Source organism: Podarcis pityusensis (assembly GCF_964106645.2).
Source record: "Podarcis pityusensis genome assembly, chromosome: 4".
Lineage (NCBI taxonomy): Eukaryota > Metazoa > Chordata > Lepidosauria > Squamata > Lacertidae > Podarcis > Podarcis pityusensis.
In genome coordinates, this window is record NC_138027.1 from 7,229,016 (window position 1) to 7,256,881 (window position 27,866).

At 44.6% G+C, this 27,866-nt stretch overlaps 1 protein-coding gene across 5 annotated transcripts in view; it reads left to right on the plus strand.

Moving 5' to 3' along the window:
* FAM168A (family with sequence similarity 168 member A) overlaps positions 1-27,866 on the plus strand; it is a 177,660-nt gene that overhangs the window by 1,091 nt on the left and 148,703 nt on the right. The window contains exon 1 of one of the 5 annotated variants that reach the window (XM_081002411.1): positions 3,482-3,603. The exons of the other annotated variants lie outside the window; for them this stretch is intronic. The gene's annotated coding sequence lies outside the window, so the exon portion shown is untranslated. Of the gene's footprint in view, positions 1-3,481; positions 3,604-27,866 lie in introns of those variants that run through there. 5 annotated transcript variants of the gene reach the window in all.

Below are 27,866 nucleotides of genomic sequence, written 5' to 3' on the forward strand. Positions count from 1 at the left end.
CCTTGATATCCCCCCATAGACCCCCTCAATAACTCCCCATAGACCCCCTTGGTAATCCCCCTTGATATCCCCCCATATACCCCCTCAATAACCCCCCATATACCCCCTCGGTACCCCCCCTTGATATCCCCCCATATACCCCCTCGGTAACCCCCTTGATATCCCCCCATATACCCCAATAACCCCCCATAGACCCCCTCGGTAACCCCCCTTGATATCCCCCCATATACCCCAATAACCCCCCATAGACCCCCTCGGTAACCCCCCTTGATATCCCCCCATATACCCCAATAACCCCCCATTGACCCCCTCGGTAACCCCCCTTGATATCCCCCCATATACCCCAATAACCCCCCATAGACCCCCTCTGTAACCACCCCCTTGAAACACCCTCATAGCCACCTTGAGTTCCGTCAGAGAAAAAGGTGGGAGATAGATAAACAGATATAATATGATAATATATTAAATATATATAATACATTATATTATATCTATATGTATGTATCTATCATCTATCGATCCGTCTATCTGTCGCCCCCTTAGCCTCAGAGAGTGTGGGAGAGAGGGGAAACCCTAGCAGGGTCAAGTGTAAGGGGTCTCCTCGGTTTTCTCTCCCTTTTTCTGTGCCCCCCCCGCCAAGTTCTTGCAGTCGTGGGGGGCGGGGTGTGTGTCTGGGAAGCTAATGTGGGGTCGGGCTTGTTAGTGGTTTTATTATTTCTGGCCTGCAGTCTCAAGGTATTGGCGTGTTTAGGGGGATGCCGAGGATGCTGGTGGTGCGTATGTGAAATGTGTGTGGGGGGGGTGTGCACAAGAGAGGGATCAAGGCAAGTTTTTTGGGGGGGGGGCGGCGGTGCAGAATCACTGAGGAGGGGCTGCCTCAGAGTGCTTGCTTTGTTAAGGTTAAAGGATTGTTTTTTTAGGTGGGGGGGAGCAGAGGCAATTTGTGCATGCGCATGTATGTATATGTATGTATATATATATATATATATATATATATATATATATATATATGTGTGTGTGTGTGTGTGTGTGTGTGTGTGTGAGAGAGAGAGAGAGAGAGAGAGAGAGAGAGAGATTGTGTACTCTTATTAATTTGTATGCACCCTTTAAAAATATTTTAGCCGGGAGATCTGGGAAAGAGATGCCATGCTGCGTGAGGACAGGGTTTGTGGGTCTGCGTTGGGACCCCTGACCTCTAGTGACATGAAGGGTGGGAGAAATTGTCAGGAGTGTGTTGGGGTTCATTTGTGTGTTGATGGCTCAGTGCATAGCTGTCAACTTTCAGATTTGAAAATAAGGGATCAGCAGCCTCACCTGTCCCGGACGGGATATCTAACAATCCGGGATAGCAGCAGGAAGCAGCGGGAAACGGCGATGGAATAAGGGAATTTCCCGTAAAAAAAGGGAAGGTTGACAGCTATGGCTCAGTGTGGTGTGGAACATGCATCCTTGCACGTGAATCCTTTTGTGTGTTGTGAGACGGTGGCGGCGGTGCAATGGGAAAATCCAGAATGGTTGACTGAGAACCAGAGAGGCTCTAGGTTCAAATCCCTGATTAGCCACGAAACTCGCTGCATGACCTTAGGCCAGCCTCTTGGCGCACACCTGCTTCACAGGGTTGAGGATCACCTTGAGTTCCTTCGAGGTGGAGGAGAATCAGGATACGTATAAATTTAAGAAGGACGGAAATGTCAAAAGGCCTTTACAGTAAGCATTGGGGGACATAGCATGTTAGCATTGGGTAGGGGCAGGATAATAAAAGGATACTGATCTCAGTGGGGTTTGGGGGTGGGTTGATGTAGATGTGATACAGGGTTTGGCAAGATGTTTGGAATCTGGCACTTCCACAGGCTGGTTGTCTTAGAAAGTGGCAGTATCCCATGGGCAAGATGGCTTTAACAGGTGGCATTGGTGTGCCTGCGATAGGGACAGAGGAAGTCCCTGTTAGAGTTAAGGGTTGGGACGAGGCAGATGATGGCAACAGGCACTGAGGCAATGGGAGATGGTAAAGGGCATTGGCTTGGCATTGACACAGGGCCCTGATATCTGGTGTAGCAGGGGCAAAGGAACATAGCAGGAGTGGGAACGCCGTGTGCTGGTACAGGGGTATCACAAAAGCCCTGGGTTTGGGAAGGGGAAATGTGTTTGTGGGTGAGACAAAAGGTATAATTAAACAAAAGGGATAATTAAACGGATTTGGGATAATTTCTGGATGCTTGCTGGGCGTTATGGAGGAAAAGCAAGATGGTAATGTGTTGCCCATAAAAGCTTTAAGGTAGACGGCTTTAGAACACTGTGGATTAGTACAGGGCCATAGCATGAAATGGGGAATCTTTCTAGGTGCTTAGCAGGATGGACCAAGAAACACTGTGGTGGAAATCATGAGGGAATCAAACAGCATGCTTTGGGGGTGGATGAGGGGGATGCACCAAAAGCCAGGGTGAGCATATGAAAGGAGTGCACAGGAACTAGGGATTGCAAGCCCGCATGCCGGCAATAAGTTTTGAAAGAATTCCAGCATGGTGCCATGAGTGAACTTGATTATGGCACTAGTATAGGTACGATATTGGCCACTGGGAGAGAACTGGATGGGCACATCATGTTTTCTGTCTTAATGAAGCCGTTGTTTAATATGATTGTTTAGGCAAAGGGTAAATTGGGGTATTGCTGATAGTGAGATAGGTAACAGCAGGTGAAGGTAGCGAGATAACAACTTGATGGGATGGGTCTGGGATGGGGTATCTAAACTTGTTCATACTCAGCATGTATATCCTGCCATCAAAGGTTAATATTTGGGGAAGAGATTGGGAGAAATTGGTGTTCGAAACTCGCATTGTTCTGCGACAGGGAATTTCATTAATGCGAGCAGTTTCTGAGCTCTGGGCGCAGTACTGAGCCTAAGATTTCAGATTGAAACTGCCACTTCTGGAAGAAAAGGAGGACCTTTTTCTGCCTCCCCACATCCAGCCACTCTCTGAAGACTGGAGAAGGGACCCTCAAGAGAATATTAGGGGGATGGGCAGGGAGAGGACTCGACCATGTGAAAAATGAACATAAGATTTTAGCTGCAGTTCATTCATTTTCAGCTTTGTATTCTTGTTATAGAAAAGCGTGCATAGACACTCCATTGCAGTGCCCATAACCTCGGTTTAAGGTGCCATTCAGTTTCTAACACTGGGAAGAATGCCTTTTGGAGCGAGGGTGGCAGTGGCAGTAGGGAGAGGACCAAATTACAGGAGTGGCTGTGAAAATAGGGAGCGTGTAAAGATGGCATACATCCAGCTGAATAGTGATCAGTGCCGTGTAATTTTGCCCATGCCCGCTCAAAAGTGCCCCTTGAGTTTGGTGGGACTTACTGTCAGCTAAGCGTGTATGGGATTGCAGCCTAAATATATGCTTCCTCAGCTGAGCTTCCGCAGCAACGTTTCATAAGCATAGCACCTCTTAAGCGTCATGAATGTTCAATGCAGAGTATTGGAATGTGCACACTTAGAGAATGACTCCTATGTGTACTATGCCAGACTGATCTGTGATGAGGTGCTGTGGGAGTTACATGCACATTTTAGATAGAGGAACGCTGCATTTTGCAAGAGCGTGGGGAAGGTAAGAACTGGGATTCTAATTTACCTCCCCTCCTCTTGGGAAGGAGAATTAAGAGCACACATATACTTGCTTAGCATCACTGCAGTTCCTGAACGGCAAATACTCTGAACCTTTACTACCTCGTCTGAGCTTTGCAAAGGGCAACTCTTGGAAGTTACTCCGGGGCTGTGCAAGAAGGATTCTTTTAGAGAAACTGGGGAATGTGTGTGTTCTGCAACGTTCCTTTTTTGCATGTAAATCACTTTGGACATTGTGTGGATGGTAGTGGCCACATAAAATAAAAATCGGCATCAGTATATTTGCCTAAAATGTAGCTAGGGCTGCCCTTGTACGTACTGGGAAAAGCAAATGGATGGGTGTTGTGTAACCCTATGTAGTGGGGAATGAATATGGTTTCTGCCTTGTCTTTAATGATGTGCTGGAACCCAAGCTTTGGATTTGATGTGATTGAAAATGTCATCATGTAACATCCGTGGGCTGAAAGCAGATATATTGCAAGACTGAGAAATGTTCAGCTGCATTAATTTTCTATGATGAATACAGGGCTGGAATGGGGATAAAAGGTTTTTTATATTTAAAGAGATTGCTGCTAGAGTTCATTTATTGGGACAGCAATAATAAGGGCAATTAAGTTTATCATTATATTGCTGATTAATAGTGTTGAGTTGAAAGTAGTCCTGTGTTCATCCTTCTTTGTAAACAGTCATGAAATATGGCAAAAAACCCCTATTCATTGCTGAAAGGCTTTTTTGCTCTAGCAGTTCCTCCCACCCCTGCCCTGTTTGGTGATAAGCATTCAGGTTATAGCTTGTATTTCCTGTTGATTGAATTTCATCCAGAAGGAATTCAGTTTGTGCTGAAAACTGTCAAATGTGGAAAAATGAGCAGGTTGAGTTTTTCCTCTCATCTGTCTCCCTGCCTTCCTTCAGACAAAGGCATGTTGTGTTAGCCAACGAGGGGGAAAGGCAATTGGTTCCATTTATGTTTTAATCAAAATATGATTTCAGATGCAGCAGAGTATTTGTTCTCACTGAGAAGTTGCGATGGTGAAAGGAAGGGCATTTCTTCAAGAAATGCAGATGATGAAAGCATCTTAAGGGAAACATTTTGCTGGGCTTGATTGAATCAACAGTGTTATTTGGTGATGAAATGTTAACTGTGAAGTGGCTGCTGATTATAGTCTGGTTAGAGCCAGAGGGGAGTATAATGAGGCAGAATACAGGCTGCAGACCAAAAATCATTCTGCCATCAAATCACATCTTGGCCATCTAATTTTTTCCCCAATTGCCACCTTTTTTTGCAATATCTGCCTGGTTTATTAAATTATACATATTAACTACTTACAGATGTTGGAACATGTATTTCAGTTACTAATGAATTCATAGAGAAATAACATTTAATATTTGTAAACAATTTTCCTGAATGCAGGTAAGCTTAATAACTCTGTGTTAATCCCTCAATAAACAATATTAATTGTTGATTGGCAATCCAGTTCTAATCTACATAATTATTTTTAACTCCTGTTTGAATCAGTGGAATTTGTTCCTGGTGATAACATGACTTACGATCATAATACTATTGGGAAGGGGGTATGGTTGAACCCAGGTTATCTGGTTCAGTAGCCTTTGTTCAGTGCTAAGCAGTTACCCTATAGCAGACTGCTAAATAGTTGACTGGGGGTTTTTTGGGCTTCATTTTGCACCTGGAAACAATTCACTCCTTCCTGGCTGGTGTTAGCTGTTGATACTATACATTCTGCCAGCTAGCAGTAGCTGGGACCTCCAGTCTCCTTTACTGCCCCGCTTTCTCTGCTTGCATCCGTGAGGCTCCAGCTCTTTCTGGTCTTTGGTGTTGCAGTCAGCCTTTCATATTTTCTGAATGCAAAGAAACAATCCCAAGCTGTTCCCTATGTGATAGTGCATAGAAGGACCCCATTTCAGGACCTTGACCCTCTGTACAGACCATGGGTAGGCAACCTAAGGCCCGGGGGCCAGATCCGGCCCAATCGCCTTCTAAATCTGGCCCGTGGACAGTCCAGGAATCAGCGTGTTTTTACATCAGTAGAATGTGTCGTTTTATTTAAAATGCATCTCTGAGTTATTTGTGGGGCATACGAATTCGTTCATTTTCTCTCTCTTCAAAATATAGTCCAGCCCCCCACAAGGTCTGAGGGACAGTGGACTGGCCCCCTGCTGAAAAAGTTTGCTGACCCCTGGTATAGACCTTGGACCTTATGATTCACCTGCTATTGTAGTATGCCTCTTGGCCCTGATCCTGCAAGGCTGTTCATACTCTAGCCTCTAGCAGATTAACTGTCAGGATAGCTAACTGATTTTCGTAGGTTGCACCTGTAGCAGAGGGTACTCTGCTGTGTCCCGTCATTGTGCACTGGGATTTTCCCCGTCTTCCCCAATGCCTTCCCCAGATCTGCTCCAGAACAGATTTTGGGTGCATGCTGGGGGTCGGGGGAAACACTCCTTTGTGAAAGCAGAAATCCTTGCACTGTCGAAACTTCAGGCGTAGTTGTTGTTGTTTAGTCGTTTAGTCGTGTCCGACTCTTCGTGACCCCCTGGACCAGAGCACGCCAGGCACTCCTGTCTTCCACTGCCTCCTGCAGTTTGGTCAAACTCATGCTGGTAGCTTCGAGAACACTGTCTAATAATAATAATAATAATATCTTTATTGTCATTGCCCCCTTCGGGGACAACGAAATTACTTGACTGCTCCCTAAAAACACTAATTAATCAATACAGTATAATACAGCAAGGGAGATTAGATGACTTTCAAAGTCCGGGCTTCCCATTCAGGGCTGAGATCGCTCTGGAGAAGAAGCTGTTCTTAAGACGGCTCTTTCTTGTCTTCATCGTCCTGTATCTCCATCCCGACGGCAAGAGCTCGAAGAGACAGTGACCAGGATGCGATGGATCTTTTACTATGTCCAGTGCCTTCCTATGGCACCTTGTGGCATAAATCTGCTCTAAGGTGGAGAGTGGGCAGCCAACAATGCTCTCTGCTGCCTTAACAACCCTGCACAACCCCATCCTGTCCTGGGTAGTACAGCTTCCGTACCACACACATAAGCCATAAGTGAGCACGCTCTCAATGGCACAGTGATAGAAGGCAAGCAGCAGTTTCTGCGGAAGATGGTTTTTCCTTAGTATTCTCAAAAAGTACAGTCTCTGCTGCGCCTTCTTCACAAGCCCCCTTGTGTTGACACTCCAGGACAGATCCTCTTGTAATTCAATGCCCAAAAATCTGAACGTTGTTACCCTCTCCACACAGACCCCATCAATCAAAAGTGGCTGGACGTTGCTCTTCTGTCTCCTGAAGTCCACCACAAGCTCGTCCTCTGTCGTCCCCTTCTCCTTGTGCCCTCCATCTTTCCCAATATCAGGGTCTTTTCCAGGGAGTCTTCTCTTCTCATGAGGTGGCCAAAGTATTGGAGCCTCAGCTTCACGATCTGTCCTTCCAGTGAGCACTCAAGGCTGATTTCCTTCAGAATGGAGAGGTTTGATCTTCTTGCAGTCCATGGGACTCTCAAGAGTCTCCTCCAGCACCAGAAATCAAAAGCATCCATTCTTTGGCGATCAGCCTTCTTTATGGTCCAGCTCTCACTTCCATACATTGGATTCCACCCAGACTGTGTTCATAGGCTTGAGCTGCAATCATCAAAATAATAGAGGTAGGGTTACCGTATTAATGTATATGTTTGTCACATTTACATACTGCTTTTTCACCGGTTTCCATTTAAAAGAATGGGCACACGAGAAAGGGAGGAAGAAATTAAAGCAAACCCATACCATGGACATTGAGGGGAGAATCCAGATGGCAGTTTATTTTATTTTTACATTGATATTCCACTTTTTTTCTCCAAGGAGCTCAAGGTGGTGAACATGCTTCTCCACCTCCCCATTATATCACCACAACAACCCTCTGAGGTAGGATAGCCAAGACTGTGACTGGCCCAGCGTAACCCAGTGAGCTTCATAGCTGAGTAGGGACTTGAACCCTGGACCATGTATTCCCCCCCCCCAATAATAATACTGGAGTAAGCAGATTCGAAGGGGGAGATTTCGTTCGATTAATAATTTGTTACTAATTTGCTAAGAAATAGCTCTTGGGAATAGCTTAAATGTTAAATCTGAGCAACACTATAGTTATGATGTGAAATGTCTATTTGATTATTTTTCTCTAGTGAGGCTGAATAATGCACCTGTCAGTTTCTTTATTCAAATGCTGCTGTGTCACTTGTCGGATTGAGCTTTGACTAAAGTACATCTAAAAAGAAAAACTGCCTGTAATGAACTTTTTTGTGTGTGAAACATATAGTGGTTGGTATGCCCCCCTCCCCCAAAAGAGAGAACAGCATTGATGGCCCTCTATACTTTTCCGACAATTGAGAAATCCCAATGAGGAATAATTGCTGTTGTCCGAGAACACAAAACATCTCTTAGGCAACAACCCAGGATGTTTTAGAAAATTGTCCCTGTTCTGACTCCCTGCAGTATTTCGGCTCAAGCATAGCAAAATTTCATCTAATCAGTCTTGGAAATGCAGGTAAGCCCTGAAATGGCCACAATTGCAGAGGCACCCTGCTTAGGCAGCCTGAGTACCCTTCAGCCTAACAATTGTTTCTGACTCATTTTTTAAAATGCTACAATCATGGTTGGATATTTTATCTTCTTTCATAAAATGCTGGGTGGCTGGAGATGATGAGCTTGTTAAAAGGGAAACACTGTTTATGTGCTTTCCCTCCCAAGCGCTCTGTCTGCCCTTCAGTCCAGTTTACAATCTTCATTTGTCTTCACTTAATGCCTTTCAGCCTTGATTATATCTGCTGGAGCTCTTGATTTGAGCTCTTTTCCAGCCCTTTTCTATGCGTCCCAGGTTTTCCATTCGGAGATCTTGCTCAGCCGAGATCTTCTTTGGTTTGATGGCTGGAAGTGAGCTGGCCCCAGGTTTTGTGGGCGCTGGGATGCAGAAATGTTTTCAACAAATTATCTATCATTTGTCCTTAAAGAGCCGGTGGACTGGAATTGGCAGCCAGCCTTGTGAGCTGTGACCCCCTTCAGCAGGCTGTAGTCCACAAATACCTTGTACGCTAGAAAGGTTTAAGGTTCCACAATACCTTGGTCAGGGCCGGATTTAGGTTTGATGAGGCCCTAAGCTACTGAAGGTAATGGGGCCCTTTATATGTCTAGCTGTCCTTTGTCAACAACAAATGGTCGCTGTTTTTTGTGTGGAATATATGCTAGATGGTAATTTATGGACCTAATAGGTATCTAAAGACATCTGCATATGATGCCATGCAAGCAGGCTAATATGATGACTACAAACATCATATTACATGTACATATTGTTTGTGGTCTTAACATAGGGTACTGTTTATTTGATGAATCACTTCCCATTGAAGCTTGAAGTGATTTCATAGTAAAAACAGTTCCACTCAGGGAAGAGTGGGGCCGTAGAAATTACGTTTTAGAAATGTGTCTGTCTTACATATAGACTACAGTTTGTAGCAGGAAAACATTTTTCAGTAGGATGACTGTGACCTGTAAGCAACAAATCTTACAGGGCTGTGTGAGGACAAGACGTGTCTTTCACCCCAGATAGTGGATGCGCTCATCCTCAATGATAGGAATCACGTGTGTGCCTCTGCATGTAGACAGATGCATTACCTGCCCCCCTCAGTCTTAGCAGCTATACAAATCATCCCTATATGTGCACACGCACACTCACCCCACTATAACGACAAACATTTTGCTAGTACTTAATTTTATTAACAAGGGACGCGGGTGGTGCTGTCGGTTAAACCACTGAGCCTAGGACTTGCCGATCAGAAGGTCGGCGGTTTGAATTCCTGCGACGGAGTGAGCTCCCGTTGCTCGGTCCCTGCTCCTGCCAACCTAGCAGTTCGAAAGCACATCAAAGTGCAAGTAGATAAATAGGTATCGCTCCGGCGGGAAGGTAAATGGCGTTTCCGTGCGCTGCTCTGGTTCGACAGAAGCGGCTTAGTCATGCTGGCCACATGACCCGGAAGCTGTACACCGGCTCCCTCGGCCAATAAAGCGAGATGAGTGCTGCAACCCCAGAGTCGGTCATAGCTGGACCTAATGGTCAGGGGTCCCTTTCCCTTTCCCTTTAATTTTATTAAGACACATTTATTTCCTTACCTTAAATGACAGCTTGGGGAAAATAGCAGGGAACTTGGTCTTCACCCTAAATCAGTATTTGCTCGAATGGGAAAAGCATAGACTCGAATGGTGCAGGTTAGTGCTGTAACATTCGTGTTGGCATTCACGCTTACTGGGAGCGTCGAACATTCCTTTACAGATGTATTAACAATGTTGTCATTTAGTCGTTTAGTCATGTCCGACTCTTCGTCACCCCATGGACCAGAGCATGCCAGGCACTTCTGTCTTCCACTGCCTTCAGTTTGGTCAGACTCATGTTGGTAGCTTCGAGAACACTGTCCAACCATCTCGTCCTCTGTCATCCCCTTCTCCTTGTGCCCTCCATCTTTCCCAACATCAGGGTCTTTTCCAGGGAGTCTTCTCTTCTCCTGAGGTGGCCAAAGGATTGGAGCCTCAGCTTCAGGATATGTCCTTCCAGTGAGCACTCAGGGCTGATTTCCTGCAAATGGATAGCTTTGATCTTCTTGCAGTCCATGGGACTCTCAAGAGTCTCCTCCAGCACCATAATTCAGAAGCATCAATTCTTCGGCAATCAGTCTTCTTTATGGTCCAGCTCTCACTTCCATACATCACTACTGGGAAAACCATAGCTTTAACTATACAGACCATTGTCAGCAAGGTGATGTCTCTGCTTTTTAAGATGCTGTCTAGGTTTGTCATTGCTTTTCCCCAAAGAAGCAGGCGTCTTTTAATTTTGTGACTGCTGTCACCATCTGCAGTGATCATGGAACCCAAGAAATTAAATCTCTCACTGCCTCCATTTCTTTCCCTTCTATTTGCCAGGAGGTGATGGGCCCAGTGGCCATGATCTTCGTTTTTTTGATGTTGAGCTTCAGACCATATTTTGCACTCTCCTCTTTCACCCTCATTAAGAGATTCTTTAATTCCTCCTCACTTTCTGCCATCAAAGTTGTGTCATCTGCATATCTGAGGTTGTTGAATAGGAATACAGTATTCATTTGCCCTTGAAGCGTGGTGATTCCTGTCTAGCGTTGTGATGAGCTTAGGTTTTCTCCCCCGCCCCCCCAAAAAATATTATTGGGACTACAAAAACATGCCTTGAGTATGAGACATCATTAATCAGCCCTTGGTAATTAAACCCAAGTAATTCAGATAGCAGAATGCTAATTAACATTTTTTCCCCATAAAGCTTGACAATTTCAGAAAGAATGCAAAGTCTGACGTCCCAAACACATTTGAAATTTGGTTGTGATCTTCGGGGTTCATCCCACTTCTCCACACCCCTGGGGCAGGAACATCTCTCTCAAGGCATAGAATCTGAAAGGGGGCTTGTGGGTCTTAGGGAGCCTGGGGCCAGGTGACTGGTTCCAGGGAAGCAGCTTGTTGTTCCAGATCAGGGGTCAGAAACCTTTTCCAGCAGTGGGTCGGTCCACTGTTCCTCAGACCTTGTGGTGGGCCGGACTATATTTTGAAAATAAAAATATGAACGAATTCCTATCCTCCGCAAATAACCCAGAGATGCATTTTAAATAAAAGAACACATTCTACTCATGTAAAAACACTGATTCCCAGACCATCCACTGGCCGGATTGAAAAGATGATTGGGCCGCATCCGGCCGTGGGCCTTAGGTTGCCTACCCCTGTTCCAAATGATAGCATAACTTCCACAGCTTCCCTTCACTAAAGGGCCGATAAACCCTTGAGGTGATGATCACTTCCACTGTAGTGTCTCTCCACTCTTTGAATCCCTGTGATAACAAAGATGCACTACAAGTGTTCCCTAGAGAGTCAGGAATAACAGGCTGTTTCATTTAGGAGGTACCAGCCGATCAGAAGCTCGGCGGTTCAAATTCCCACGACGGGTGAGCTCCCGTTGCTCGGTCCCAGCTCCTGCCAACCTAGCAGTTCGAAAGTGCGTCAAAGTACAAGTAGATAAATAGGTACCACTCCGGCGGAAAGGTAAATGGCATTTCTGTGCGCTGCTCTGGTTTTGCCAGAAGCGGCTTAGTCATGCTGGCCACATGACCCGGAAGCTGTACGCCGGCTCCGACGGCCAATAAAGCGATATGAGTGCCGCAACCCCAGAGTCGTCTGCGACTGGACCTAATGCTCAGGTTTCCCTTTCCCTTTCCCTTTAGCCCTTGAAAGCAAGTTGATTGGACTATGTCAAGGACTGCTAACTGGACTTTTGAGAAGATTGTCCAGTAGCACCTTAGAGAGCATCTAAATTTGTTCTGGGTATAAGCTTTCATGTATATGCACACTTCTTCATTAATCTTCAGATATCTTCAGGTGCTACTGATCTGAAGAAGCGTGCATGCACACGAAAGCTTATACCCAGGACAAACTTAGTTGGTCTCTAAGGTGCTACTGGACAATTTATTTTATTTTGTTATTTATTTTGACTGCGTCAGACCAACATGGTTACCTACCTGAATCTGGACTGTTGAGGAATAGGACTTTAAGATAAATGGGACACTGTTTTTGTTAGATTTCTACTAATGATTAGGCTTTCTTACAAAGGGATACTGGGGGGGCGGGGGGCGGGCACACTCCCACACAAGAAATCCATATTTTGGTTTTTATAGATCTGGTAATTGAAAGCCATTAGGTGCAGGTTTGAAACTGTTTTGAAAATACAGAGAACAATAAATTGCAGTTACGTTCAAGGAAGGATTTTAGGTTAGATTTTTTTTAAAAAAATGTAAGTTAAATGGGTGTCTTAATTTAGAAATGGGCCTTTCAAAGCAGCTAGTGAAAATAACGATGAAAGGTACCTAAAATACAAAACACTAAAATTAGCATAAAAAATAATGTTGCAAATAACAAAAATGAAGTGGCAGCCACAGTGGCGCAATCACATCTTCCCTCTGCCTTTTTCTGTTAATTGAAATGGAAGTGAAAAATAGCAGAGCTTCAGATGGCAGACTCTTTATTTGTTTTATAACACTTGTATCCTGCCTCTTGGTAAGCTCAAGGCAATTCATGACAGGAAAAAAGCATCCCAATATAATTATTAATAACTCCTTAATTACATAGGAAACCATAAATATAACACACTGTTAATTATAGCACCCAGCTCCAAAAGCAGCAGTAAAGTTTGAAACCTCCCTGCAATCTCCAGACGTTAAGCAGTGTCAACGAGCTTTATAGAGGTTCCTCAGTGAAAATACTGAGGTAAAATTTTGCAGCTCAACTCAGGGGCCACTATTAAGAAGGTCATGCTAATTCCCATCATGGTCCTTTCTTCTCTTAAAGTTAGTACTTGAGCAAGCACTTGCTAAATTATCTTATTCTCCAGCACAGGGGAGGCCTAAGAGGTCAGCAAGCCTCAGGCCATATTTAAATATTGCTTTTGCCCTGTTAAATATGATTATTTTGACCATGTAGAAATCCCTTACTAGCAAGGTTAGTGGTACGTAATTTGAGTAGTGTTTTTCCTAGGGATTCCTAAAACTGTGAACACTTGACCAGATCAACATTTCCCCCCAGGCTGATTGACTCTATACCCCATAGGACTTTGCCTGCTTATCTGTATGTCTTAATAAGCTTTCTATTTTTATCTCTCTGGGGTTTTGGTCTGTGTAGTCATGTAAAGCCTCAAGCCAGTTAATTTGTCCATAATCCAGTTAAGAAGACGTTCTTAAATTTAAACAAAGTTAAAAACTAATTGCCTGATCCTGCCATGTTAATAGAAGCACCTCAGGGTAGATTTTCCTGGTGCACACAGAACATCCACTTTATCAACAGAAAGAGTGATATGTTTGTCTACCCATTTGTTTTAGCTTATAATGAGTTACAACGTACAGAAATTACCACCTATATACCATAAGTAATATAACAATATGGGTATCTGAGTTTTCAAAATCCTAGAGTTTATATTGGATTAGAGCAGCCTTTCTCAACCTTGGGTCCACAGATGTTGTTGAACTACAACTCCCATCACCCCTAGCTAGCAAGGCCAGAGCTCAGGGATGATGGGAGTTGTAGTCCAACAACATCTGGGGACCAAAGGTTGAGAAACACTGGATTAGAGTAACATATTTATTTATTACGTATATGCCTTACCTCCCCTTCACCCTAGAGAAGGCTGGGTACAACAGTTTGAAATGGGTACACCTGGCAACCTGTAACCACCTGGGCTTCAGGTGACAGTACTGTATCAAGGACCACCCCAAATAATGCCCCTGTGCAACCCCGTCCACACCTGGTAGTATTCCTACTTCCTGTGCTCAAGAACCCCAAATACATAGCACGTCTATCTTGTCTGGATTCAGCTTCAGTTTATTGGCTCACATCCAGCCCATTATTACCTCCAGGCAATGGCTCAGCAGCTCAACTGCCACTCCTGATTCGGATGGAACAGGTAGATCTAGGTGTCACCAGCATATTGATGGTGTGCCTCATAAAAGTACATTGCCCCTCATAAAGCACATTGGAGTGGTCCATCCCTGAAATTACCAGGACATGGATAGCTGTGGCTAGGCTATCTGTACCCAACAGGGGTCAAATGCACACCATGGCATGTGGAATTGTGGATCCCCTTTTACGTATATGCATCTCTCCTGTGTCACCGGTGAATGTACCAGCCATGGAAAGCAACACACAGACTCTTGTCTTAGCCCTACAGAGAGCGGCAAAATTGTACTTGCTCTGAAGGGAGCAAGCACAGCTTCCCAAGAGCCTAAATGGGGAGTTGGTAACCATATCCCAAGAGATCTTGGCTGCCTTCCTCTCTGCCAAATTCCCTCAGCCTGACCCCTCTGATTTGTCCACAAAACAACTCTTATGGAGGGACTGATGAGATCAGAATCAAGATGTCCTTTTGTATTTACTGAACATACTAAAAAGTTTAAAGTGATATAATCTCACTTTGTAATTATTTTATTACTAAACTTTATTATGTAGGCTCTATAGATTTCTTGCACTTGGTTTTGTACTGCAGAATTGCTATTAATTTTGCAATCTGTATCACACCGTTCGCGTCACATCTGAGTGCATTAACAAATCATAGCAGAATTAAGCCCAAGGAAACAAAATGATAATTGTTTTCAAATGGGGATAAGTGATTCTCCCAGCCCTTCTTATCAAAGTTGATAATGCCCTCCCAGATATCCTCGAAGGCAAATTATGCTGATGTCTTGTATCATAACCTAGAAGACTACCAAATGTAGTCTTAGCATATTATAATGTGGAACTGATAATGAAACAGAAGTATTTCCATTGAAAATGCCTTGGCTCTGTCTCTGATCAGCCTCAAATGCAGCAAGCTGCCATTTGCAAAAGTACAGTTCTGCTATGAGCCGACTTTGAGCTACCTGATAAACAGATGGGGACAGGACAGCTGAAACTGCTGTACCAAACCCAAGAGTTTGATCTCCCATGTTCACTCTGTATTTATCTAGGAGGAGTGACTTTGAGTCATAGAATAAAGTGTAAAATAAAAACATTCAGTTGTTGGTGCACCCAAGGGTTTGCACGGCACCAATACAAGATGGGTGACACCTGGCTTGAGAGCAGTACATGTGAAAAGGATCTAGGAGTCTTGGTTGACCACAAACTTGACATGAGCCCAACAGTGTGACGCGGCAGCTAAAAAAGCCAATGCAATTCTGGGCTGCATCAATAGGTGTATAGCATCTAGATCAAGGGAAGTAATAGTGCCACTGTATTCTGCTCTGGTCAGACCTCACCTGGAGTACTGTGTCCAGTTCTGGGCACCACAGTTCAAGAAGGACACTGACAAACTGGAACGTGTCCAGAGGAGGGCAACCAAAATGGTCAAAGGCCTGGAAACGATGCCTTATGAGGAACGGCTAAGGGAGCTGGGCATGTTTAGCCTGGAGAAGAGGAGGTTAAGGGGTGATATGATAGCCATGTTCAAATATATAAAAGGATGTCACATAGAGGAGGGAGAAAGGTTGTTTTCTGCTGCTCCAGAGAAGCGGACACGGAGCAATGGATCCAAACTACAAGAAAGAAGATTCCACCTAAACATTAGGAAGAACTTCCTGACAGTAAGAGGTGTTTGACAGTGGAATTTGCTGCCAAGGAGTGTGGTGGAGTCTCCTTCTTTGGAGGTCTTTAAGCAGAGGCTTGACAACCATATGTCAGGAGTGCTCTGATGGTGTTTCCTGCTTGGCAGGGGGTTGGACTCGATGGCCCTTGTGGTCTCTTCCAACTCTATGATTCTATGAAATAGTCATAAAAAGGCTTTGCCTGGCACTGGAATGATGACAGTGGTGCCAGGCAGGCCTTCCTGGAGAGAGCATAGATGATGATGATGATGATGATGATGATGATGATGATAAGTTATTATTATATGCCGCCTATCTGATGGGGTTGCCCCAGCCACTCTGGCCAGCTTCCAACAGGACGGAGAGCTAATACAGAAAAGGACCATAATCTTGCTGCTGTCTCCCAGGCCTCCCTTTGGAGGTGATGTGCAGAGAGGGGCCTCGAATGATGATCTTGGGGTCTGGGCCGTAGGTCAAAGCAGCACTCTGCATAGGGCCCAGAGAACAGATTGTCAGCCAGTGCAGTTGGGCCAGAACCAGTGCTAAATGTTCATGCCTTCCTGTCCCAGTTAACAGTCTGGCCACCATCTTCTGCACTATAATTTCTGAACTCTGTTCAAATGCAGCTCTATAACACATTGCAGCAGTATAACCTAGAGGTTATTTGAGCATAAACAATGGAAGCCAGGATCTCCCTGCTCAGACAGTGTTGCAGCTGGGTTACAAGTCGGCTCTTTTTTCCAGACTTAGAAATTCTATCTTATGAAAACACAGGCATTGATACAGTAAAATAAGCCCTAACCGTTGCAGATGCTGTGTCATAAGAGGATAGTTTATGTATGTTGCTGTGCAATTTTTCTTCTTCTTTCCCATGGACTATATATCTGCACATCACAAAGGGAGTAATAAGATGGAGGTTTGAACTGCAATTTCCTAGAAATTGCTCCTTCTGGTAAACGATCATTCAGTCTCAAGCCCTCTGCTGCCGTGGATGGAACAATAAATACAATAATGCTCTTTTATCTTACAAATAGTTGCTTAAATGGGTTGTTTGTTTTTAATGATAGTATGATCCACAGGACTCATAAATGCCTGTGATTTTATTCTCATGGAAATAGCTCGCATATTTTGGCTCAAAAGTCTCCTGTTGTGGTTAATTTCTATAATATGCTAGCTAATCTACTCTTTTTATCCTCTGCAGATCTAGTCTAGTGTTTCCCATATGGTTTGGTACTGTAATTAGCCCAACATACAGTCCATTCTCTTTTGCTTTGGGCTGCCAGGTGGTTACTAGGTAACTGGCTAGTCTCCCTGAGTAAGAATTCATGATAGCCCTGTGATTAAAAGGTTGAGTTGCAATTTAGAAATGTGTGTTACTGTTGCTCTTGGGAAGTCACGAAGAAATATTTGCCAGTAGCAAAGGCCACCTTACATATGTCGTATGTATTTTGCTGCAGCAACTTTGCATAATTGAAGTGTCCTGCTGGTGCCAAATTATGGTTGATAGATCTGTTAGGATAGACCTACCGTTTGGGCTCTGTGAAAGGGCCAAGAGGTGGCCAGGAGAATACCTGTGCCGCTATCACAGTTTGCTAGAAAGACTTTAAAAACCTATATGTATCTGAAAAAGCTCTAAAAATGTCTATATTTTAAGAGCCTTTCCAGCTGTTGTGGCAAACCACTGCAGCAGGACAGGTGATGCCTGGCCACTTTACCCGTAATGCCAGCCTCTGAGAAGGATCATCTTGGCCAGGCATCCCCAAACTCAGCCCTCCAGCTGTTTTGGGACTACAGTTCCCATCATCCCTGAGCACTGGTCCTGTTAGCTAGGGATGATGGGAGATGTAGTCCCAAAACAGCTGGAGGGCCGAGTTTGGGGATGGTTGATCTTGGCTCTTTTGCAGAGCCCAGGCAAGGGAGGTGGTGGTGAAGAAACTGCCAGTGCTACTGCTCAGATAAAGCAGGGAGGACAGAGGTGAGCAGCTGCTGCGGATGGGAGTCTGGCCCAGTGGTGAGTGAATGGGTGGCAGGTTGGGCCAGTGAGGGGTCCTCAGCAAGTGCCCTCCATGACTGAATGCCAGTCCTGGTCCTGGTCCTGGTCTTGACACCTCGCCATTGTGAATTTCCCCTGGAAGGTGATAATGGGGAGTTGCTCATAAAAGGCTTTCTGGAGAGGATTTGCAGAGAAGTTACTTCCTTTCATGTTTATAGGGTGAATTAAATAAATGTTTATCTCCTGTGCTCTGCATGATGTGTTGGGCTGCAGCTGTTCAGGGTGTGCCTTATGTAGTCCATTATCTAGCCCGCAAGCATCTGACAGCAGTCGAGGCAGCTTAAGTCCTGAGTGTTTCAAGAATTATGTCCCCGAGATACTTTCTCCTGCAAGTCTCTTCCATTTCTCAAAGTACTGCATGCTTTGAAAAGATCATGTTCCTTGCCGTCTCTGAGGAAGATGTTGGATGCTCTCTGATCTGTGTGTTATGTAGAAAAAGAAACTAAGACTCTTTGGTTGTATTTGGTAGGCCGTGTGTAAATATGCATGTATAAATGTGTGTGTGTGCAAGCTGTTTAGTGTATTTTAATGAAACACGAGTGTTGCCTGTTTTTGTTTTTTTCAGGATAGGGTGAGCAAGAATTTAGGAAATGTTTGTATAAAGGAATGCTAGGGATTTGCCTCGCAGGTTAGGCGCCTAATGTTTGCGTGCCACTTTCCCTATTCATTTTGATTGAGTTGAACTTTTTCACGTTTTGGGTCTTTCAGAAGCATTGCCTTGCCGGAGGTGTTTACACAGTGGAAGAACAGGATGATGTAGGTTTGCTTCGAAGGATGTGTATGTATCTTACTCCTCCGTATATGCCAGTAACAATTCAATTTCTCCTGTGCTTTCTCTTATTGTAGCAAAAATGGCATTGCACACAAATAAGAAAATGGTATCGGAAGTGGCGCCAGGGTTTGCAGAATACAAAGAAATCTGCAGGCAGGGTGGGGGGAACCCCAAGGAGGATGAACTGCCTCATAAAACAGCCCCACAATAACTCAAATGGTGTGGGGTTTTGTGTGTCTGGGAGGGAAGAAACTGTCAGTGGGGAGAGGCAGGAACCGGGATAGAATGGAGGCGTTAGAATGGAACCAAAAAACATATAGATAAACAAATCTAACCCGCAGCCCTCCAGATGTTGGACTGCATCATCTTTGGTCATTGCCCATGCTAGCTGGAGCTGATCCAAGGCCATTTGGAGGGCCACATGTTAGCCAGTTTCCAGTATATGGAAAAGTGCTTAGCAGTCTGGCCATAACCGTCTGGAGCAAACTACCAGTCAACATATTATTGCAGGTCCCCCTTGCAAGCTTCCTTGTAGTAAGGGCCGTCTTACCCATAGGCGCTAGGGGTGCAGGGTGCCGGGCTCTCAGGGGTGCCAGGCCGAGAGTCCGGGGCCCAAGAGTTGAGTCCAGTGAAGAGTCTGCTCATCGGTGGAAGCACCATGACTGGCTCTTCTGCTGCGGGCGGCTCTGCGCCGCAAGTTCGGGCCAGCCAGCGAGACTGGGCAACCTGGGGGTGGGCGCCAGGCAGATCTTTGCATCCCGGCGCCGCATAGCTGCTTGTAGTGGTTGGTTGTATGATCATTAAGATTATTTAAGTGTGTCTGTATCATTGTTTTACCCGCCGGAGCCTAAGGAAGAAGGGGATGCTGGAGATTTATATAAATACATAAAATCAGATTATCTTTGGGGGCTCTCCATTCCTTAGAATTTCCAGGGCCAAGTAATAATTCCTTCTAGGCAAGTAGCTTACCTGTTCCTTCCTAATCTACTACATGTATCCATGGACCACAATGCTCAGGCATCTAATCCATGAAAGTCTGTGCCATAATAAAATTTGTCTGACTTTAACATGCCATGAGACTCTATTCTGGCTTCAACAGACTAGGACAGCTATCCCTCTGGAGATTATATTGTCTATATTTCAATGATGTGGCTTATTTTTTTATTGGTCATAGCCATTATTTTGCCTTGAATTCCTCGTGTAGCCTATTTAACGGCTGAACATTGCTGAGAGAAATATAAGCCTCTCAAAAGAATTGCCTTCACAGAGTACTCCTCCTCTGGAGTTAATTGTGTGCCACCTTGAGTGTTTTTAAAGAGGAATAAATTATCTAGTCAGCTGTCTTGGGCTCTGGTTGAGATAGTCACATGTGTATAGGCTTGTGGAGGACTTCCTTATTAATTAGGAGTGCCTCTTTGGTGTCATTACTTAATTGGGTGCCACAGGAGCTTGATGCAACAAGTAATGCTCTTAATTAGGGGAGGAGCCATAGCTTAGTGTAGAACATCTGCTCTGCACGGAGAAGGTCCCTGATTTAGCACTGGGCATCTCTTGGGTATCAGGACTGGGAAGAGTGAGACAGTGGAGGACTGCTGTCAGTTAAGGGAAACAATATTGGCTTAGAAGGACCGAAAGTATAAGGCAGTTCTGTATCTAAGAATCCAAATCCTTTACAGGGTATACAATAACTGGTGTGTATTGCTCAAGCCTAGTATTTTAGCACCTAACAGCTGTGGTCTTCTGTGAGTAAGATCTGTTATTCTGTTTGCTGAAGTGCTTCTCCTGATAACAGTTGGCTTCTCGGGTCTTTCACCGTCTAACATTGTGCAGTTGAATTTAAAGTGTGATTGTCCAGCAGTTGTACCGCTTAGCACAGGGGTCAGCAAACTTTTTCAGCAGGGGGGCTGGTCCACTGTCCCTCAGACCTTGTGGGGGGCTGGACTATATTTTGAAAAAAAAAAAAGTGAACGAATTGCTATGCCCTACAAATAACCCAGAGATGCATTTTAAATAAAAGCACACATTCTGCTCGTGTAAAAACACCAGGCAGGCCCCACAAATAACCCAGAGATGCATTTTAAATAAAAGGACACATTTTACTCATGTAAAAACACGCTGATTCCTGGACCGTCCGTGTGCCAGATTGAGAAGGCGATTGGGCCTTAGTTTGCCTATTCATGGTTAGCAGAACTGACTTTATCAAAATTTTAGCACACAGCGTTCTAAGGTTAGACTTCTCTCTGGTATGTTTGAGAATGTTAGACTCTCTAGAATATGTGCAACGTATGTTACACTAAGGACGCGGGTGGCGCTGTGGGTAAAACCTCAGCGCCTAGGACTTGCCGATCGCATGGTCAGCGGTTCGAATCCCCGCGGCGGGGTGCGCTCCCGTCGTTCGGTCCCAGCGCCTGCCAACCTAGCAGTTCGAAAGCACCCCCGGGTGCAAGTAGATAAATAGGGACCGCTTACCAGCGGGAAGGTAAACGGCGTTCCGTGTGCTGCGCTGGCTCGCCAGATGCAGCTTGTCACGCTGGCCACGTGACCCGGAAGTGTCTGCGGACAGCGCTGGCTCCCGGCCTCTAGAGTGAGATGAGCGCACAACCCTAGAGTCTGGCAAGACTGGCCTGTACGGGCAGGGGTACCTTTACCTTTATCTTTACCTATGTTACACTAAACCATGGTTTACTGCAGGGGTTGGGAAACCTTAAGGCCACAGGCTAAATGTCACTCTCCAGGCCTTGAGGCTCTACCTAGGCAATGCCTATGTCCAAGGCCACACCCACTCCTTAGGCCACACCCCTTACTAGCCCTGCCCTCTGCCTTCCTCAGGGGCTGCAAAGTGTTCTTGAGCTGTGTTAATGCCTCTTACTTGCCTGGATGGAGAGGGTTTGTGTGGGTGTGTGCATATGTGTAGAAAAAACACTTTTGCATGGCTGAAATGTAGCCCACTGTACAAAGACAGCAGGCACATCCATTGCTGCACCCACTTTATCCTCTTGCCCCACCTACCATTGGTATGTGGCCCCCAGAAAGCTGCCCACAGTGGAATGCGGCCCTTGAGCTGAAAAAGGTTCTCTGGCTCTGTTTAGTGCTATTTAGAGGAGCCTGAGCGTAGTCTTGGCCTCACACATTGTGCCCCCTCCCAAAAACGAGTACAGTGGTGCCCCGCAAGACGAATGCCTCGCAAGACGAAAAACTCGCTAGACGAAAGAGTTTTCCGTTTTTTGAGTCGTTCCACAAGACGAATTTCCCTATGGGCTTGCTTTGCAAGACGAAACGTCTTGCGAGTTCTTGCGAGTTTGTTTCCTTTTTCTTAAAGCCGCTAAGCTGTTAATAGCCGCTAAGCCATTAATAGCCGCTAATAGCCGTGCTTCGCAAGACGAAAAAACCGCAAGACGAAGAGACTCGCGGAACGGATTAATTTCGTCTTGCGAGGCACCACTGTAATGAAGCTGGCTTGTTAAACCAGCCATTGTTTGAAACAAGGCAGAAGCTTTAGCCAATCTACTGTTTTTCTCCATTTCAACCCCCACCCCACCCCCGGCCTGCGATATAAGGCTAATACTGACCTACAGTACCAAATTGTCGTGTGGATGTCAAACTTTGAACAGTGTAAAGAAGTCTGGAAATCCCACAAGCTCGTAGCAAGCATGTTGGTAGCCTATGTGAAATTCCATTGTGTATGCCTTTGTGGAACTCATGGTCATGCACCAGGTAAGTTGTAAAGTTCAAGGCTTTTCTAAAGTACTCTATATTTTAGTATTGGCTGGAGCTGGAGCTGGAGTTAACCGTTCCACTGAGTATTTCTGTATTCTTGTTCTCCAGTTAAAAAGGGCTAAATTCTGTAAAGCTTCATAGATCTAGGGTATAGATCACCCCACTAATATTGGGGTGATGAGCATTAGCGTTTGCAGATTTTGCAATTACATAAGAAGGAAAGGAAATGGCATGACGTGTTACAATTATCAACAGATATAAAAATGTTAACAAGTATATTATGGAAATACTAACATACCATGTCAGAGCATCTGTTTCGCTGATCATGTTAGAGTTTCAAAAAGAGAGGATGATAGGGAATTTTCCAGCTTAAACCTAGTTTGCTTTAACTGCTGGGAAATATACTTTTAAGTTAAAGAAATCAGTGATTCTGATTCTCTTTTTCTTTTACTACCAAGGAGAGATATTTACAAGAGATAATCTCTCCACTGCAGTGATTGATTTGTGCCATGCAAAGTCTTATTATTCCTCTGAGGAACTCTGTTGAAGACATCAACATTGGACTGACTAGTGGATGTGAATATAAATGAGCATTAGTGTTGACATAAAATCCTGCACGCAAAAAACGCAGCATTGCTACAATGACAGCAGACCATAGGCAGTCCTAGAAGTAATTTTCTCGGGACACAGAATAGCTTTCAGGTGATAAACCTCTGCGTGGATAACACATGTTGTTGCTTTATGGGGCTTTTGTCAAACTTTGAAAATAAATCAATATACAGTACTTAGTGGGACATGGACAGGTAGTGTCAAGATGGGCAGGCCTTGAATTTAGGTACTGTGGTACCTTGGGTTAAGTACTTAATTCGTTCTGGAGGTCTGTTCTTAACCTGAAACTGTTCTTAACCTGAAGCACCACTTTAGCTAATGGGGCCTCCCGCTGCTGCTGCGCCGCCGGAGCTTGATTTCTGTTCTCATCCTGAAGCAAAGTTCTTAACCCGAGGTACTATTTCTGGGTTAGCGGAGTCTGTAACCTGAAGCGTATGTAACCCGAGGTACCACTGTATTTGTGTTTCTGCAACAATCCTCCTTGCTGTTGAGATCTAGCCGTGCACAAAAGCTGCATATTAAGAGAAACTGTTTTGGGCAGAAGACAAAGAGCTTTCAAACTTTTTCTATCTGCTTCAGTTCCACTTTGGTGTTACCATTTTCAGTACTAAATACTAGAAGCGTAATGGTTGGTTGTTGCTTGTTCAACAGGAAGATCCTCTGCTCTTTTGTTCCCAAGTGATTTTGTCTGTCTCAAGTTCCCAACCTGGTGTCTCCTATTTCCATCTCTGCTTTATGTCTTCCCCCTTCCCCCTTTACTTTCCAACCCTGTGTGCCTGCCCTGCTGCAAGCTTGTGACTTCTAGCAAAATGACCCTGTCTTCCCCCCACTGCACTGTTGCACCGACCTTAGACGCTGCCGCTTAGAGGCTGCAACCTGGCACTTTAGCCTGTTGAACTTGCCACTGCTGCTCTGATAACCTGGTTTAACATCTGCCTTGGCAGCTCTGTGAATAAGCCTGGACAAGTTATTAGAATGCACCATTTTTACTAGTCCTTTTATAGACAGAGCAGAATTGCAAATTGTGTACAACACAGAAGTTAATTGCCACTTTATTCACTTGGACGAAACCCTCCTGGGATGGGATGGGAAAGTGCGTGGCTAGGCACTAAAGGGGAGGGGAAGGAAGGACTAGGGATGGAGAGAACCAGAGTCTTGATTCTTATGTTGTTGTTGTTTAGTCGTTTAGTCATGTCCGACTCTTCGTGACCCCCTGGACCACAGCACGCCAGGCACTCCTGCCTTCCACTGCCTCCCGCAGTTTGGTCAAACTCATGCTGGTCTCTTCGAGAACACTGTCCCACCATCTCGTCCTCTGTCGTCCCCTTCTCCTTGTGCCCTCCATCTTTCCCAACACCAGGGTCTTTTCCAGGGAGTCTTCTCTTCTCATGAGGTGGCCAAAGTATTGGAGCCTCAGCTTCAGGATCTGTCCTTCCAGTGAGCACTCAGGGCTGATTTCCTTCAGAATGGATCAGTTTGATCTTCTTGCAGTCCATGGGACTCTCAAGAGTCTCCTCCAGCACCAGAATTCAAAAGCATCCATTCTTCGGCGATCAGCCTTCTTGATGGTCCAGCTCTCACTTCCATACATCACTACTGGGAAAACCAGAGCTTTAACTATACGGACCTTTGTCGGCAAGGTGATGTCTCTGCTTTTTAAGATGCTGTCTAGGTTTGTCATTGCTTTTCCTCCCAAGAATCAGGCGTCTTTTAATTTCGTGACTGCTGTCACCATCTGCAGTGATCATGGAGCCCAAGAAAGTAAAATTTCTCACTGCCTCCATTTCTTCCCCTTCTATTTGCCAGGAGGTGATGGGACCAGTGGCCATGATCTTAGTTTTTTTGATGTTGAGCTTCAGACCATATTTTGCGCTCTCCTCTTTCACCCTTGTTAAAAGGTTCTTTAATTCCTCCTCACTTTCTGCCATCAAGGCTGTGTCATTCTTATAGCCTACATCAAAGATTCCTCCTTACCTGCATTCAATTCCTTATGGCTATCACCTGAGTGCTTAAGTGCAGTAACTTGTATGCCATACCTCTAGCTGAGAGTATGCTGTCCTGGACTAGATCCTTTGATGACCAATTGCTTAGCTGCTGCTGTTTAATTTTATTGTGATTGTGTGGTTTTATTTTTAACCATTTTTCCTTATGATGTTGCAAATGTGTTGTTGTAATATATTGTTGTAAGTCAGCTTGCAAGGAAGTTTCCCCAAAAGGCTGGATGTAAATTTATTAAATTAAGAAAGAAATAAATTTCTCGTTGCAGCAGAAAGTGGCAGAGCTAGTAAACAAGTTTAAAAATCATGGTTTTCTGTTGTACTCATTACAGTGCTAGAGGGAAAATTATATAGAAGGATGGTTTGTTTGGACTGTATTCTAGGTACAAACAGAGGCCCCTAAAGGGAGAAGATCTCTCTGTTCTGTGTTTTATCAATAACAGACTGAAAATACATTTAGTGCCTTATTGGAGCTGGGTTTTTGTACTTGCAGGTGGAGGATGAATTAATAATTACAGAGAAAACTGCAATTTTTTTTCATTGTCACTGTAATTTATAATAATGGTATGGCACACTTTAAAATATTGCTGAGAATGCATAAGGGATAATGATGCCTAAAACCATCAAACAATCAGTTGAGAGAACGAGCCTGAGGAGATCTGTGTGCAGAAAACAGTTGAGTTCCAAAATGAGGTTCTGATTAAGAGGGGTGACTTAAAGGATTGGCATCTTTTATGGATGACAAGAGTCTTCTCTATGGTGCTGGAGGAGACTCTTGAGAGTCCCATGGACTGCAAGAAGATCAAACGTATCCATTCTTAAGGAAATCAGCCCTGAGTGCTCACTGGAAGGACAGATTGTGAAGCTGAGGCTCCAAGACTTTGGCCACCTCACGAGAAGAGAAGACTCCCTGGAAAAGACCCTGATGTTGGGAAAGATGGAGGGCACAAGGAGAAGGGGACAACAGAGGACGAGATGGTTGGACAGTGTTCTCGAAGCTACCAGCATGAGTCTGACCAAACTGCGGGAGGCAGTGGAAGACAGGAGTGCCTGGCGTGCTCTGGTCCATGGGGTCACGAAGAGTCGGACACGACTAAACGACTAAACAACAACATGGATGACAAACTTTTCTTTCTACATCATAAACTTAAGCAATGGAAATGGTTGGAAATTTGTTGTGATGAGTAGAGAAAACACCTATAGCTCTGTTAATATTTCAGAATATTAAAAGACAAGGAAGGTTTTATGGTTGTGTTGTACAACTGTTCCATCTTAAGTAAAACACATGTTTTATTTAAACATTGGACTGCCCTCCCTTCCCCTCCTTTTGCTTTAATTGTGTATTCAACACAACAGTGGTTTTCTAAGTCCTGGATGTTCTCACTTGGGAGATGAGATTAATATGCAGTTGTAATTTCTGAAGCTGTCCGTTGGTACTAACTCACGGGTTGCATTTACATGCAGTGCTAAACCATGTTTAGTGTTAAAAAGATGAGGCTGTGTGTGGGTTGCGTAAAATTCAGAGTGGATCCTATGCTGTAGTTTGGGTATGGGAGTTGAGTCCCTGGCCTAAACAAACACATAATATAACACTGGAAATGAAGCTGTCTCTGTACATGTCTAATGCCATTATTAAAAGAACAGCAAGTCCTAGAAGAAAAGTGTGTGAGCATGTGTGTGAGAGAGAACGTATTTCTGCTTTGACTGCATTTCTTTCTCTGTCACCGGAATGTGACCACTTTGTGTAAAACTGCAGTCAGTGTATCTTTTCATGAACACATAATATATGCTCTTTTGAAGTGCTGTGTTCTGATGAACAGAATGGCCTTAGCTTTCACCTAAAACACACCAGGGTGAGTTTTTGTTGAGATTTCTGCTGCCACAACCGTCTCCTGCTGCAGATGGAAAATAAGAGCTGCCGAAGAGCAAATAATTTGGTACAACATTCATTCAGCCATAGTGTGCATTGTCTTGCAGCCCACATTTCAGGGGCTCATTATTTCTGGGAGTATGGGGTAGTGACCACATGAAAGTTAGCGATTTTTTCATTGAGATGGGCAAATTGGAATGGCTTGGAAACAAGTGGTGCTCTTCCCTCAAAAGTCAGAAAAGGCTTGTTTTTCTGAGCCAGTTTTACTCTGGAAATTGCCCCTCCATCCCTCACATTCCTTCTCCCCTTAAACCCTCTCCTCTCATCCCTTTAAATTATACTTACTGAGTGAATAGGAGAAAGATGGCGTTCAGATGTTCTTATTTCCCTCTCTGGTTACATGCGGTGGATAAGCTTGGAATTCTTCTCTGGTTGGGATTTTATTCCAAGCTGGAGAAGAATTTGGGAGCTTGAGAAGCTCTCCTCTCCTTTGAGGTAGGTTTTTAATGGGCCACAGAGCTCAAATCTGAGTCAGAGCTTTCTTTGGCAATTTTTTTGGACATCTCTACTTTTTAAGGACATTGGAAGAGCCTTCTGGATCAGACCCCTGTTCCCATAGTGGCCAGTCAGATGCCCGTAGGAAACCCGCAAACAGGATCCAAGCACAAGAGTAGCCTCCTTCCCATGGTTTCCAGCAACTGGTTTTCAGAAGCACTTGCACATCCGATTGTGAAGGCAGAGCATAGCCAGCATGGCTAGTACACAGTACATAGTATTCCAGATGTGGTCACGCCATAGATTTATATAACAACATTATGATTTGGTCAGCTTTATTTTTAGTTCCTTTCTTAATGATCCCTAGAATGGAAGTTGCTTTTTTCAGAGCCGCCACACTCTGAGACTGATGTTAAGTAGACTTCTTATTTATTATAACATTTATATCCCTTTCCTCATGGGAGCTCAGGATAGTGTATTTGGGCCCCCTTCTATTTTCATCCTCCCCATAACCATGTGAAGGAGGTTAGGCTGAGAGATAGTGGCCCAAGGTTACCCAGTAGTCTTCAGAGAATTAG